The 14154-nt window shown below is 38.9% G+C and overlaps 1 protein-coding gene and 1 pseudogene across 1 annotated transcript in view; one reads left to right on the top strand and one right to left on the bottom strand.

The window, feature by feature from the left end:
• The window catches only part of LOC149080371 (nucleolar protein 4), a 632135-nt gene that overhangs the window by 482695 nt on the left and 135286 nt on the right, over window positions 1-14154 (bottom strand). The gene's annotated exons all lie outside the window — the stretch shown is intronic.
• LOC149080373 (uncharacterized) lies at window positions 7453-11572 on the top strand (annotated as a pseudogene).

Raw genomic sequence — 14154 nt, 5'->3', positions numbered from 1 at the left:
ACAATGTGGGCACTCTGGTTGACTCTCTCGTAATAACAAATATGATTGCGTGAGGCGACTGTGTCCTATGCGTAACCGGGCAAGCAGAACTTCTTCCTTTCGGTTAGTCCTGCAGCTCGAATGCCAATGGCCAAGTGTGGGCTTGATGGCATGTAATTTATTATTTACTTGAGTGTCCCAATGATCCTGCCAGCGGCGATGCATCACTTCTCGGAGGATTGAGAAGTGGTCACTGGCAGGTACCAAAATTTTATTGTCAATGTTAGCTGTTGTTCGAGCTGCATTGTCTGCTTTCTCATTGCCCGGTATTCCTACATGACCTGGTACCCAGTAAAATTTTACTGTGGTACCGTGATGGATGAGGTGATGCATTTCATGAAAGATGGCATGAATAAATGGATGAATGAAAAGTAAAAGAACACAGTGCTTGCAATGCGCTGAGAGAGTCACTATAAATGATGCATCGTCGGTGGCGTTTGCGTCGTATATGACGTAGAGCCTGAAGAATTGCGTACAGTTCTGCCGAATAAATAGAGAATGTGTCGGGAAGTTTGAAAGATGTCTCCTCACAGCAGATGTAGGCACAACCGACATGCCCAGGGCTCTTAGAGCCGTCGGTATGTATGGGTACCTGTTATACCTACCCCTGTACCTAAAGAATATCTGTCGATATATGACATCTGCTGTGGTGGCTCTAGAGTATGATGACAATGATAGAGAGACGTCTGGCAGAGACTGCTCCCATGGTGTCAGTTGCCAAGCAACTGGGGCCACACGACTGATGTCTAACTGTAGTTCTTCCACAAGTGCCCTCATACGAAGACCGTAAGACGGAACACATGAAAGGCGAGCAGCAAAAAGTCTATGAAATGAGGGATTGAAAATGACATTATGAAGTGGATGACCTGGTAGAGACTTCATTTTAATATGATATTTCAAAGAAAGCTGTTGGCGTCTTGTTGTAAGAGATGGCTCGTTGCATTCGACATACAGACTCTCCATAGGAGACGTCCGGAAAGCTCCAGAACAAATGCGGAGAGCAAGATGATGAACTGGGTCGAGCACACTCAGATAGCTCCGAGGTGCTGACCCGTATACAATGGAACCGTAGTCGAGCTTTGATCTTATTAGAGCTTTATACAAGTGAATGAGTGCTTACGGTCGGCTCCCCATGATGTAGACGAGATGACCTTCAAGAGGTTCATCGTCTTCATGCAACGAGCTCTTAACTGTACAATATGAGGTTTGAAAGTCAGTTTCTTGTCAAATGTGATGCCGAGGAATTTAGTATTTTCTACAATAGGTATTAGATTGTTATTGAGAAACAACTGTGGGTCATCGTGTAGGTCTCGACGTCGACAAAAGTGCATAGCGACAGTCTTGTCAGCGGAGAAAGAAAAGCCGTTATTATGAGCCCACTTGCTGATCTTGTTGAGTGTGGTTTGTAATTGTCTCTCGGCTGACGTCATATTCACTGATTGGTAAGATATCAGCAGATCATCCACATAAAGTGCGCCAGTGACAGACAACGGGAGTTGGTTCAACACCCCGTTGAGTCTTAAAATGAAAAGTGTTACACTTGAAATGCTACCTTGAGGTACACCTTGTTCCTGAATTTGGGGAGCTGATAATGTGCTTCCGATCCGTACCTGGAAGATGCGGCGAGCAAGAAAGTTCTTAATAAAAATGGGCAAGTTGCCCTCAAGCCACAGTTATAGAGGTCGGAAAGAATTCCGTGTCTCCGGGTACGGTCGTAGGCCTTTTCTATGTAAAAACATATGGCTATCATGTGCTTCCTCTTTACAAACGCTTGTCTAATTGATGTCTCAAGGCGTAACTAATTGCACGTTGTAGACCTGAACCCTCTGAAGCCGCTTTGATGTTTAGATAAAATATTGTTAACCTCAAGGTAGTGCATAAGGCGATAGTTGACCATACGTTCCATAAGCTTACACAAACAGCTGGTCAAAGCAATAGGTCGGTAACTATTAGGTTGCTGAGGATTTTTTCCAGGCTTCGGGAATGCAAGAACTATGGCTGCTCGCCAGGTGTCAGGAAGTGAATGACTGACCCAGATCCGATTAAATAATATGAGTAAATGTGAGAGTGATTCTGGTGAGAGATGCCGAATCATGGAGTAATGAATGACATCGGGCCCTACAGCTGTGTCAGGACTTCGCTGCAAGGCCGTCGTCAGTTCATGAAGGGTGAACAATGAATTGTACCCCTCCGGTGTAAAAGGCCGGAAGGTGTACGGTGTACGTTCGCCGATGATTTAATGGGATGAAACGATGGGGGATAGTTCGCATCACTGGAGAAAGCAGCGAAATGTGAGGCGATGGTGTCAGCAATATCCCTCACATCGCTGATGATAGTGCCATTGGTATTCAAAATGGTGATGGGATGAGACTGGTAATGACCATTGATTTTTCGGATCCGGTCCCAAATGATTTTGGTTGAAGTTGATTCATTGATTCCCGTCGTAAATTTTTGCCAGGACTCTCGTTGAGCCTGGCGCCTGGTTCTTCTTGCTATCGCCTTTGCTTTTAAAAATGCCAACTTGTTGTCATGGTTAGGATACCGCCGGAACCTACTCCATGTTTTCTTTTGTGCTTTAATCGTAAGATTACATTCGTGGTTCCACCAAGGTTTAGGAAATTTAGGAAGTTTCGAGGAGACTTTGGGTATTGTTTCATTTGCTGCAGAGATCATACTACTGGTGACAAGGTCGACACAGTGGTCGACATCGGGTTGCGAGACCATATCCTCCGTGATTTCTATCTTGATCGTGAAGTCAGCCCATCGGGCGACCACAAGCTTCCACCGAGGAGGTCCCTCAGGAATGCAATGGCGTCGATCAAGGCACTTAACCACTAGAGGGAAATGATTGCTCCCGTGGAAGTCCGGATCAACCTACCAGGACCAGTTGGGCAAGAATGAAGGTGAGCATAACGAGAGATCTATTGCAGTGAAACTATTGCTTGGGGCATGGAAATGAGTGAAACTGCCATCATTCATGATGGCGAGGTCCATGTCATCTAACAGACGTTCAACCATTTCCCCACGAGGGGTGTTGCTGTTAGAACCCCATATCATATTATGAGCATTAAAATCTCCAAGAAGAAAAAATGGTGGTGGTAATTGATCAATCAGATCTTCTAGATCTCTCTGTAAGATGGTGTCATTTGGTGGCAAATTAATTGAACAGATGGTAATTCTTAGGCCTGTAGAGATTTCCACCGCGATGGCTTGCAGGTTCGTGCGCAACGTTAGAACGCGCGACGACACGTAATGTGGAACCAGCAGAGCAACACCGCTGCAAGCTCTACTCCCGTCATCGTAATCAATACGGAAAAGGGAGCGTCGCCTGATGTTCCATGTCTCCGAGGGCTTCGTAAAAGTTTTCTGGAATGCCACGCAAACAGGATGATACCGATTGATCAAATCCTTGAGATCTTCGTAATTGGATCTAAGACCACGAATGTTCCATTGGATTATGTTGGCCATAAATTAAGTAGAAATAGACGGTTCAAGGTCTTTAAATTTATTCCGGTCTAGTTTCCGGCGAGTACCACCAGATTCTGACGGATTATCGAGATTCATGTCACCAGTTGACTTGTCATCAATTAGTGATACATTTTTGAGGGTGGGACATTTTATTGCTCTCTCTATTGCTTTTCTTGAATACCCGGTCATTAACTGTTTCTTTTTAGATTTGTTTCCAGAATTGATCTTGGGTTTAGTACCAGTAGATTTTTTGAATGTGTGTGCTGTCGCCTTTCCTGCATTTTCTTCGGAGGTAGTGGACTCCCTCCGGAATCCAGCAGAGCAACAGCAGCCACAACTATTGCACGGTTGGTTAGATGATCATGTTTGAGTTGATGTGTCAGCTATTGGTTCAGTCTGAGTTGTTACAGCTTTGGTGTGCGGTGTTAGTCTTATTAGCTGACGATGGATTTGTTACCATATTAGAGTATGATCTAGTACCTATTGTAGTTTGGTTAGAGGTTATACGACGGCGTGCCTCGATATATGAGATGTTATTAAGGACCTTGATCTTCTGGATTTCTTTTTCTTCATTCCATTTCGGACATTTCCTGTCAAATACGGGGTGGTTGCCACCACAATTGACGCACTTGAATGGTGAATTAGTGCAGTTGTCCGAAATGTGGTCCTTCTCACCGCACTTTGCGCAGGTGGGTTGACTACGGCACGCCGTTCGTGAGTGACCGTGTTTTTGGCAGTTGAAGCATCGAACAGGGTTAGGAATGTATGGTCGGATTTTGAGGTTATAATAACCTATTTTGATATCTTTCGGCAACATTGGTGATGAGAATATGAGAATTATATTACGGGTTGGAGCTGGATTGCCATCTTTGCGGCTCATAATATGTTTGGCAGATGTTACGCCTTGAGACGCCAGCTCTTGTGTTTGTTCTTCTTCATCTATGTTAATTAAGTCAGTATCTGAAATGACACCACGTGAATAATTCAACGTTGGATGGATTTTGACTATTATTGGAATGTCTCCGAGAGATGCGAGCTTTTGAATGAGATCGGCTTATTTGGATGTGTTAGTTTCGATGAGAAGGTCTCCTGAAGCGATAGAGAGCTTTATCCATTAGAAATGGTGATACTTTGGCCAGTTGTTTCTCGGTATCCTAACAGTGCAGAAAGAAGAATGAAACAGTTGATGAATTTGTAGCAGTTACAGTGACGTGTGTTTGGTTTGAAGCAGTTCTTTGACGTTTTGGTGCATTTTGATTTTCCCCCATTTTAAATGGGTATTGTTCCACTCTCACCCACCATGCCCACCATGGAGCCCTATGAGGGGACGCGCACATATAACCAATGAAGGTTAGCAGCAACGCCAGGTTAGGTGAGAGCTATACACCACCAAAGCAGGCGAGCAGACGCGTTCAAGATCCAAGATCTTCGTGAAGCAGCACCAACAAACCTCAACGAAGTCCGGCAGGCCCGGCCCCTCTACCTGCCCAGTAATGTAACCCCTTCAGCCACCGAGGCGACCAGAGCCAACACCTTCTAAAGCACAAGGCCTCTGCAGAGCTGTCAAGTAGCTTAGTGACGTCACGACTAGTGGACAGCTGGACAGGAATTCTCGCGTCTTTGTCTCCTTCTTCGTAGCTTGAAATCCGTTGGAAGCGTCATTTTTGTGTGTGCTCTGTAGCTTTCGCCTTCTTTTTTAAATTTATTCGTTAGTAATACTAATGTATTTCACGTAAGAAAAAACAATGCCTCATCATTGTGTAGCCCCTAATTGTCGGGGAAATTATGATAAAGACAATAAGGTTTCAACTTTTAGTTTCCCAGACGATCCAGAATCACGGCTGAAATGGATAAAAGCATTAAGAAGGGAAGATGACTTCACTCCTTCTTCAAGTTCTAGGGTGAGTATTTCAAAATATTTTATGCATTTATTGGATTGAGCAAACGCACGCACACTCTCACCTCTTCTTCCTCTTATAAATCACCAGAACGTTCAATATTAATGTGCTGATGAAAAAAAAAAAGATTCCTTGAGGGGTTACATACTTTTTAACATAGAGAAAAGTTGAAATATCATTAAAAATACTTGTATAAAATACTATATATAATTTACCATTGATTTATTGGAATGTTTTCAAATATTCTTGATTAAATATGCTATCCTATGCTGGTATAAAATTTTACATTTCTCTAATACTTATTATTAAAAAAAAATATTCATTAAAAACAGTTTGATAAAATGACATGACATTAATTTTTTTACGCCAACAGACATGACTAACCATACAAAATTGAGAAATTAAAAAGAATAAAACAGTTCATTTCATAAAATGTACTAAAAGATTTCAGATCAATTTATGAATATTTAATTTATAAAAAAAATGATTGTTTTGAAAATTTAAATTTTAAATAAGGATGACTCAATGCGATTTCAATCTTTAAGTTCATTTTATGAAATGAATCACTTTCGTGATTTTAATTTTAAAATTGTATTGTTACATTGATGTCATGTCACTCATGTGTGCAAGCTATTTTTAATGATTTCTTAAAAATTTTCAAAAAAATGCAAGTATTAGAGATATGTATAAAATTTATTATACAAGCATAGGATAGAATATTTAATCAAAAATACAAGAAAAAAATGTCTGATAAATCAATGGCTAAATAGTATTTTTAATTATATTATAAATTTTCCCTATGTTAGCAAGTATGTAACCCCTTTAATATGGGGAAGTTGAAAGTAAGGCTTGTATTTTCAATATTGAATTACATTTTTTTACACCAGCAGACACGACTAAAAAATATAGGACTTGGAGGGCGGGGGACATTGAATAGAAAAAAAAGATGGGGAAGAATGTTTACTTTTCAGCATTTACATTGATTTGAAAAAAAAACAAAAAAGTGCCCAAAGCAATCATATAGAACAGGAAATGATTTTCTTTATATGTTTAAATATCTTTGTTGAAATAGTGTTATTAAAATAAAAAATCTGTTTATATATTACTTTATTGCAGGTATGTGAGCTACATTTCACTTCAAATGATCTTATCAGAGAGTCGTCTTGTTATGATGAAAGGACGGGAGTTTTACTAACAGCACCTTTGAAACGCCCCAGCTTGAGAAAAGGTGCATTTCCCACTGTATTTCCTAACTGCCCGAAGTATCTGACAGGTGCTGGTAATCGCAGAGAAAGTCCAGAGTCAAAAAGAGCTAGGGCTGAAATGAATTATTTACAGCGAGCGATAGAGGCAAGCACTGTTACACAGTTTCTGTTTAATGAAAGAAATTGCTGCAAAGACTTCAATGAACTGAAGAACAAACTTTCACTCATTGAACTGCATGAACAGTGGACGATGTTGTGTAAAGAAAAATCAGTCATCTTTATGATGGTAGAGTGTGCACCAGCTCCCAAAATAATTCGATCATTAGTTGTTGACAATTTAATGAATATGGTTCATTATTTTGGAGATGCACCTGTCAATTCAGTAGGTGAGTTTAAATTTCCCATCAAAGTTGATGATATTATAATTATTAATAATATTTTGAAATGTATAGGCACATCACGTATAAATCCTGCTCCATCTGATGTATATAATGAATTGATAGCTATTTTGTCAAAATTTCAAAATGATTTATCCGGTGATAGAAAATGTGTTAATTTCATTCTAGAGCAAATTAAATTATTATTGTTAGAAAAACAGAAATTTAGATATTCTAAAGAATTATTAGTATTTTGTTCATTATTGCATTCTATGTATATCTCCACATTCGTATAAATATTTGCGCAACTCTGGGCTACTTATTTTACCTCATCCCAATACTCTTCAAAGATTATGCAGTACCTTCAGTCTTGACCCTTCACATGAACAGATCGATGTGAATTTTCTATCCTACGCAAGGCAACTCTTTGAAGCTCTTACCAACAATGATAAAATAATCTCTGTAATGGTATACGAAATTCACATTAAAGCACATATAGATTATAAAGGAGGTAACATAGTTGGAGCAGTTGGTGAAAACAATTGCAGTGCAACAAGTGCATTTACATTTATGATTCAAAGTTTTTTGTCTTCTCATAATGATGTTGTACATATTTTACCGGTTTCAAGAATTACTTCTGAAATTTTGTTCGAAACTATCAAAAAAGCCATCATTGGTCTGGAAAAAATAGGATTTAAAGTTATAGTGGTTTGCACAGACAATAATGCAATAAATGGTAAGGCCATGTCTTACTTCAATGACCTAAGCTTTCCATAGTATATAATCGCCCATGCTCGACAGAAAACACAAGGCCATTATTTTTTGTATTTGATCCTGTGCATATTATTAAGTGCATTAGAAACAATTGGATTAATCAAAAAAACTCAGGCCAATGCATGCACTTCTTGGACTTTGATGATTTTTCTTGCAAAAAACAGCTTCTTTTGAAACTCTTAAAAAACTGCATTCGCTCGAAACTCACAATCTGGTTAAATTTGCCTATGGCTTATCTCTAAAAGCACTTTCACCAACGAACTTCGAAAGGCAAAATGTCAAATTAGTTCAAGTGTTCAATGAACATGTGATAAATGGTCTCAATCATTTGGGTGAAATTAAAGATGTTCCCCCACGCTGCAGAGACTGCTGATTACATAAACATAATCTATAAATGGTGGTGCATAATGAATGTAAAAAGTAGGTTTAAAGGAGAACACAAAAACGATCCTTTACAAGAACCACTTGCAAACAATAAAATGAAAGAAAACAACCAGTATTTGAATAAATTTTACGCTTGGTTGAACACGTGGAAGAATTCAAAGTACACCACTGGAACTCTGACACTAGAAACATTTTCAAGCCTATTGCACACAACGTATGCTGTTTTGGAACTAACTTCCTATTGTTGCACTGAATTGGGCTTCTCATATTTATTGACTGGTAAAATTCAAACAGATGTTTTAGAAAACAGATTTGGAAGTTTTCGACAACTGGCAGGATCTCAATACCTCATTTCTCTGCGACAGATTTTTGAAATGGAAAAGAAGTTAAGGTTGCAAAATTTCTCTTCGTTAAAACTCAAGTCAAAAACATTTGGAGAAATACTAGTTAGTTCTGAAGCAGTCAAAATTACAGAATGGAAAGAAAAATCAAGGCATGAGTCATACAGCTTTTTCAAAACTGAAATTGAAATAACTGAACAGGACATTGATGAAACCACTGAAATCATTCCAGTTCTCACATATATAGCAGGTTATTGTGCTTTCGCCACAATCAAAAAGTTAAAATGTTTATTTTGTCAAAAAAATCTACTTTTGTGTGACGAGGGAGACAAACCGGAAAACTACAAATTAATTCAGAGTATCGGCAAAGGTGGCTTAGCGTATCCACACCTAGATGTGTTGCGCCTAGTTACTTACACGTATATTATAATACAAAAGCTTATTTCCAACCATTTGGAGACCAGATTTTTAAAAGTCAACAACCAAAGACATCTGGTTTGTGATCTGGCCAGGAATATTCTTTTAGAGAAAGAGATAGTTCTAAATGATGAATGTCCTGATGGCCACAAATCTGACGTTATTGTTAGGTACCTTGTAATGGCTGCTGTAAATACATTTTTGAAAAATTATTGTCAAAAAAAAAATGAAGAACACTTGTTGAAATGCAAAGAAACGTCAAAACGAAAAATAAACAAAAGAGCAAGTGACACAATATGTAAACTTCCGAAAAATGAAACAGAAACCAATGAAACAATTCAAGAACAATTGTTAGAGAGAGCTACAATCAAAAACAGAAAACTGCGAACTGTTACGAAATGAATCTTTTTTTAATTATTTTAATGCTATGTTATTTTTATACTTTGTTGGTTCCAGTTTGGTTTTTCCTTTTTTTGCATAATCTTGATATCTCTTGTTAATATGTGTTATGACTTTTCAAATCATTGTTTTTTATATGAGTCATGCCTTGATTTTTCTATCCATTCTGTAATTTTGACTGCTCAGAATTAGTTTTTATTTCCCCAAATTTTTTGGAATCACTTAAATTATTGTGTGTGTATTATATTTTTATCAGTTTAAATTATTATTTCTCTATTTCAGTGAAATTTTTTGTCTTAGTACGAATAATTATGTGTGTTAATGAGAAAATACTTTTAAATGGCAAAAATATTGTAACATTTTTGTTTCCATAATTTCCACTTATGAGTTTGAATTGGGATTCAACCAATAAAAGTAATGCTTGAAATGTAATGTTTTTCTTATTGAGTTCTTGATTTGCTTCATATTAAAATGCATATTTCTTTAAAAAAATTCAATCTATTTAGCTGTTATGTTTTCTTCTTTAGCTTACCAATGAATTTTTCAGCTTCAACTGCATACTTTAATTAACGCATTAATACTTAACTTTAAATTTCTCCCCTCCATGTGCTGCCATTCGAAAAATTGATTTAAACAATTTTTAATAAACCATTACACATCATGTGTGGATAATGACCGTAGTAGGACAAAGATAATCAAGTTATCAAATTTTTTCTTCCGTTCATATAATAACGTATCTGGACTGAATCGAAATGGAAAATGAAGTTGAATCTCGATTTAACGAATTATCCAAAATCGAAATTTTTTTTTGTTGTAACAAGAAAAATCGTTTTTTAAAAATCTGGCGCAGATTAACACAAATGTATATGCAGAAAATTCTAAAGAAAACATTGAATCGATTAATTTGTTAAATCAGAGTTCGTTATATCGAGGTTCGACTATGATAATCCTGCAGTTGAGAAAACTGTCTTCCTCAAGATTTAAGAAAAATCAGTGTCAATATATAATGCAAGTTATAAGGAAATAGGAAGAAAAAAATAGCAAACACGGCTGTCGACTATCGCTGACGTCACGAATCAGTGGGGAGGCCTTCTAGCTATAGATGGCGTTGCCAGAGCCGATTGACCTGGACGGGGCTAATCCAAGCCTCCCGTTTCGGCTGAATCCGAGGCCAAAGCTAGCGGATCAGGCTAACCAGGATCCCTATCTCCAGTCTTACGGGTCTCCACGCACGGCAAACACGCAGGTAGACAGCGTCCCAGATAAAGGATACACTAGAAGCAATGCCCCATCTGGGAGAACCCCTCGCCGCCTGAGCGGGTCCCACAATGAGGGGTTGCACATAAAAACAAGAACCGGACAAAACTAGACGCAAGACAAGTACTGCAAGATGTGTAGAAATAAACATGTAATCTGGGCTATTGAAAGTGAATGATATGAGCACAAAAATACGATGACAATGACATGATAGATTTGGTGTTACCCAGAGTGCACCACGAGGAGGCCTATCACATTACACCCCGCGCTCTTCTGGCTTATAAGCTGTAAAATGACCCTGAGAACCCGCCGCTGTATTATTTCTCAGCTAGACACAAAATGCACAATTTTTTTCCCTGCGAATCATTTATAGTTTGAATTTTACTGATAGGCCCTGCCTATGCATGAGAGGGAACTATGGAACTATAGAGAGGCATGGGGAACAACTGCCCCGGGCGGAAAAATTTAGGGGGCGGCAGATTTCTGTGGGGACAAAGAACACCGTTACAAAATTATCGAATTTCAAAGTTGTGGGGGCGGCAAAATAATGTAGTTGAGACTGTTCAGCCCCATCCCCCAATAAATTCTGTGGGGGCACCCCCGATAATTAATGAATATGAAATGCAATGCAATGTTCGCCTGCCCCACCCACAGAGTACAGGCTCGAGTCTCATATATACGGGGCAATTGACTAATTTCAATCGCCCCCCAATGTTTTCTTCATGTTGGTGCCTCTGACAGACAAAACATTTTTTTTCCAAGTTTTTCTGCTATTATTCTCTTTTTTCTTGATTTAGCACCCAAGCTGCCCCTGCCCAGCATGAAACCTTTTACTATATAATGACGTTTTTTACATAAAGAATTTTAGATATCGGTGGTTCTCAAAGTGTGCGTCGTAGCTCCTAGGGCAGTTCTGTTCTAATTTTTTTTTCTTTTTCTGAACTGTTCTAGAAGGCAGTGAAGAAACGATGGCTAGAGCAAAGAGGGTTGGCAAATCTTCGAGAACCACTTGATACTGTATAAATGGAATTATTGCTTACCTAGTTGCTTCAAAAAGAAGGCCCAAGCACGCAGATGAAGTCTTATCTTGATGAACAGTTTAAAGAAAATGAACGGCATAATGGCCAAGCTGCTCTGTCAAGATCATATAAAGCAAATTACCCCATATATTTGTGGGTATCAGTCACAAACAACGAGATAAAAAAATTTCTAAAAAAATCCTGCATTCTCTTGGGCATTCAAATAGTCCACTTAAACATGTGTCTGGATCGCCCCATCAATGCAGAGTTTCATTTATTGTAAAGCACGCACGCTTTTACCCTAAGGCAAAGAAGGAACACTTGCCCAGACACAAACGAGAAAATAAAAAAGAATGTGTGCTCTTTCTTTCTCTTCAAAAATACTCTTCTTAGGCTGCCGGCACACTACGGTTCGGCTGGCGCGGTTGATCTTATCAGCAACCGTGGAATTTTGCGTGAAACACACACTGCTGTTAGTAACCGGGGTTTTTTTATTTTTTAATGTCACGTGACATCTCGGGATTGGCTAAATTATTTTCGCCAAGCTGAAGTTGGCTCCAGTTAGCATGCGAATTCGTGCTCATAAGCTGCATTGCAGTAAAACCCCCTCTTAACGGATACTCCCTCTTTTACGGACAAATAATAATTTACAGTTGTATAATATATAAATTATGATAATATATAAATATAATATATAAATATAAAAGTATGAATTTCAAACCTCTTTTTAACGGTCACCCATTTTACATGTATTTAATTTTTTTGTCCTGTCCGTGTTCACAAAAAGGAGGGGTTTTACTGTATATACTAATAAAAATATCCATGTAATGGAATTTAATTTTCTGTAACAATATTTGCCGTTTGAAATTAATTCAAAGTTAAAGAAAGACAACCTACAAGTTGACCCATTTTTGATGCTTTTACGATTCGTGACCAAATCACACAATTTTTTTTATATATCATGACTGGAATCATCATAATTGATTTAAATAACATATATTATAAAAAAACTATTTAAATAACATATTTTTGTCATATAAAGCTGGTCTTTTTTCAACCGCGCTTATGATTTTTTCGGAATAACTATCGTAGCCATTAACGAATCAGAATCTGCTGAAGACATGGTGGCACAAAAAAATTTCGTTGACACAGCTGACTAATGGAACTGGTAAATAAGAAATGAGATGGATAAAATATGATTAGTAATGTACTGCAACACTGTGCAAGCGCCCTCACGCGTTCCAGTAATAATCGTAGCTGCGGCTTCAGATTGGCTTACTGATACCAAAACCTGTCTGAAGTGGACACCTCTACGGTTCCATTACAATTAAATTAATCCGTTCGGTATTGCCGGCCGACATTCTGTGTTGTAGGATTATGACGGTGCCTTTCAAAGTTGCCCCATGTAGGAGATGTCCGAGTTGACAGGTTCCACGAAATATGTTTTATGTTTCGCGAAGTCCCTTTTTTTAAAAGACCATTCGTTTTCCCAAGACCTTGGCAGGGGTTCTTGAAACTTTTGCCACTCGCGGCTTCTTCGGCCTGCTCGTAAGAATAGCAAGAGCCATTCTAAAGCACTGCAGGGGTTCACGGCAATGCAAAGTCGTCGTGACGTCCTTCCGAGCGATAATGCCGAACATTCCCAGAAAAAGCGACCCACACCTCGAGAACTTCTGTTTTGGGTTTGGGGTGTACATCAGAAAGAAGGGGGGGGGGGAAGGGACTACTTTGCGAACTCAGCAAAGCTGTTCGTGGGACCAAGGCCATCTTAAAGCCACCCATATTCGCGTGACCCTGGGCTTCTTGTTCACATAGGGCCTACATGACCAGATGTAGTATAATGGTTTAGAACAGGCATCTTCAACCTGTTGCTCGCGAGCACCACGGTGCTACCTGAAGCAACTGGAGTTCTCGAAGCTCCTGTCCAATAATTGCTTGCTAGAATTCCATCGACGTTTCAATCAAATTACCTCGTTCAAATTGCATTCGAGGATTAAAATCATCCTAATTTTTCATGCATACGTATGATCAAACTTGTAAGGGTGCTCTTCTTTCGATGATGGGTACAGCCAGTGCTCACAACTAGAAAAAGGTTGAGGACCTCCGGTTTAGAGTGTAAATAATTACATAATGGGAAATTACAGTTTAAGTTCTCGTACTTGGAGTAGTTTTTCCTCAAAACCTGCTTAACAGAGTACATCCAAATTTTCAGGATATCTCAATGAGACCATGGGGAGATTAATGAAGTAAAACAAATACAGTCTAACCCCGTTTTAACGAATACCGTTACAGTGAAAATCTCGTTCCAACGAAAACTTTTCTAACCTCCCACAACAGTTTACATAGGCACAACGGCAACAACCCGGAATTCCTTTACAAGGAAATTTCTTTGTAACGAAGTGATTTCTCCGGTCTCTTGGAAGTTTGCTATAATGGGATTAAGCTGCAGTTCAATTTTCGACCAACAAGGGAAACAGTGCCCCACCCGGGGTAGAAGATCCTGGGGAAAGATGGGGGGGGGGGGCACGAGAAGGAAATACGGTACAAAGGGCCATTAGCTCACAAAAAAATTAGCG

This window comes from Pholcus phalangioides, unplaced genomic scaffold, assembly GCF_987345545.1.
Source record: "Pholcus phalangioides strain wild (caught in Gottingen) unplaced genomic scaffold, Ppha-v1.0 ptg000011l_1, whole genome shotgun sequence".
In the NCBI taxonomy this organism is placed as follows: domain Eukaryota; kingdom Metazoa; phylum Arthropoda; class Arachnida; order Araneae; family Pholcidae; genus Pholcus; species Pholcus phalangioides.
The sequence above is the reverse complement of the archived record's forward strand: the minus strand, read 5'-3'. Positions and strand labels throughout refer to the sequence as shown.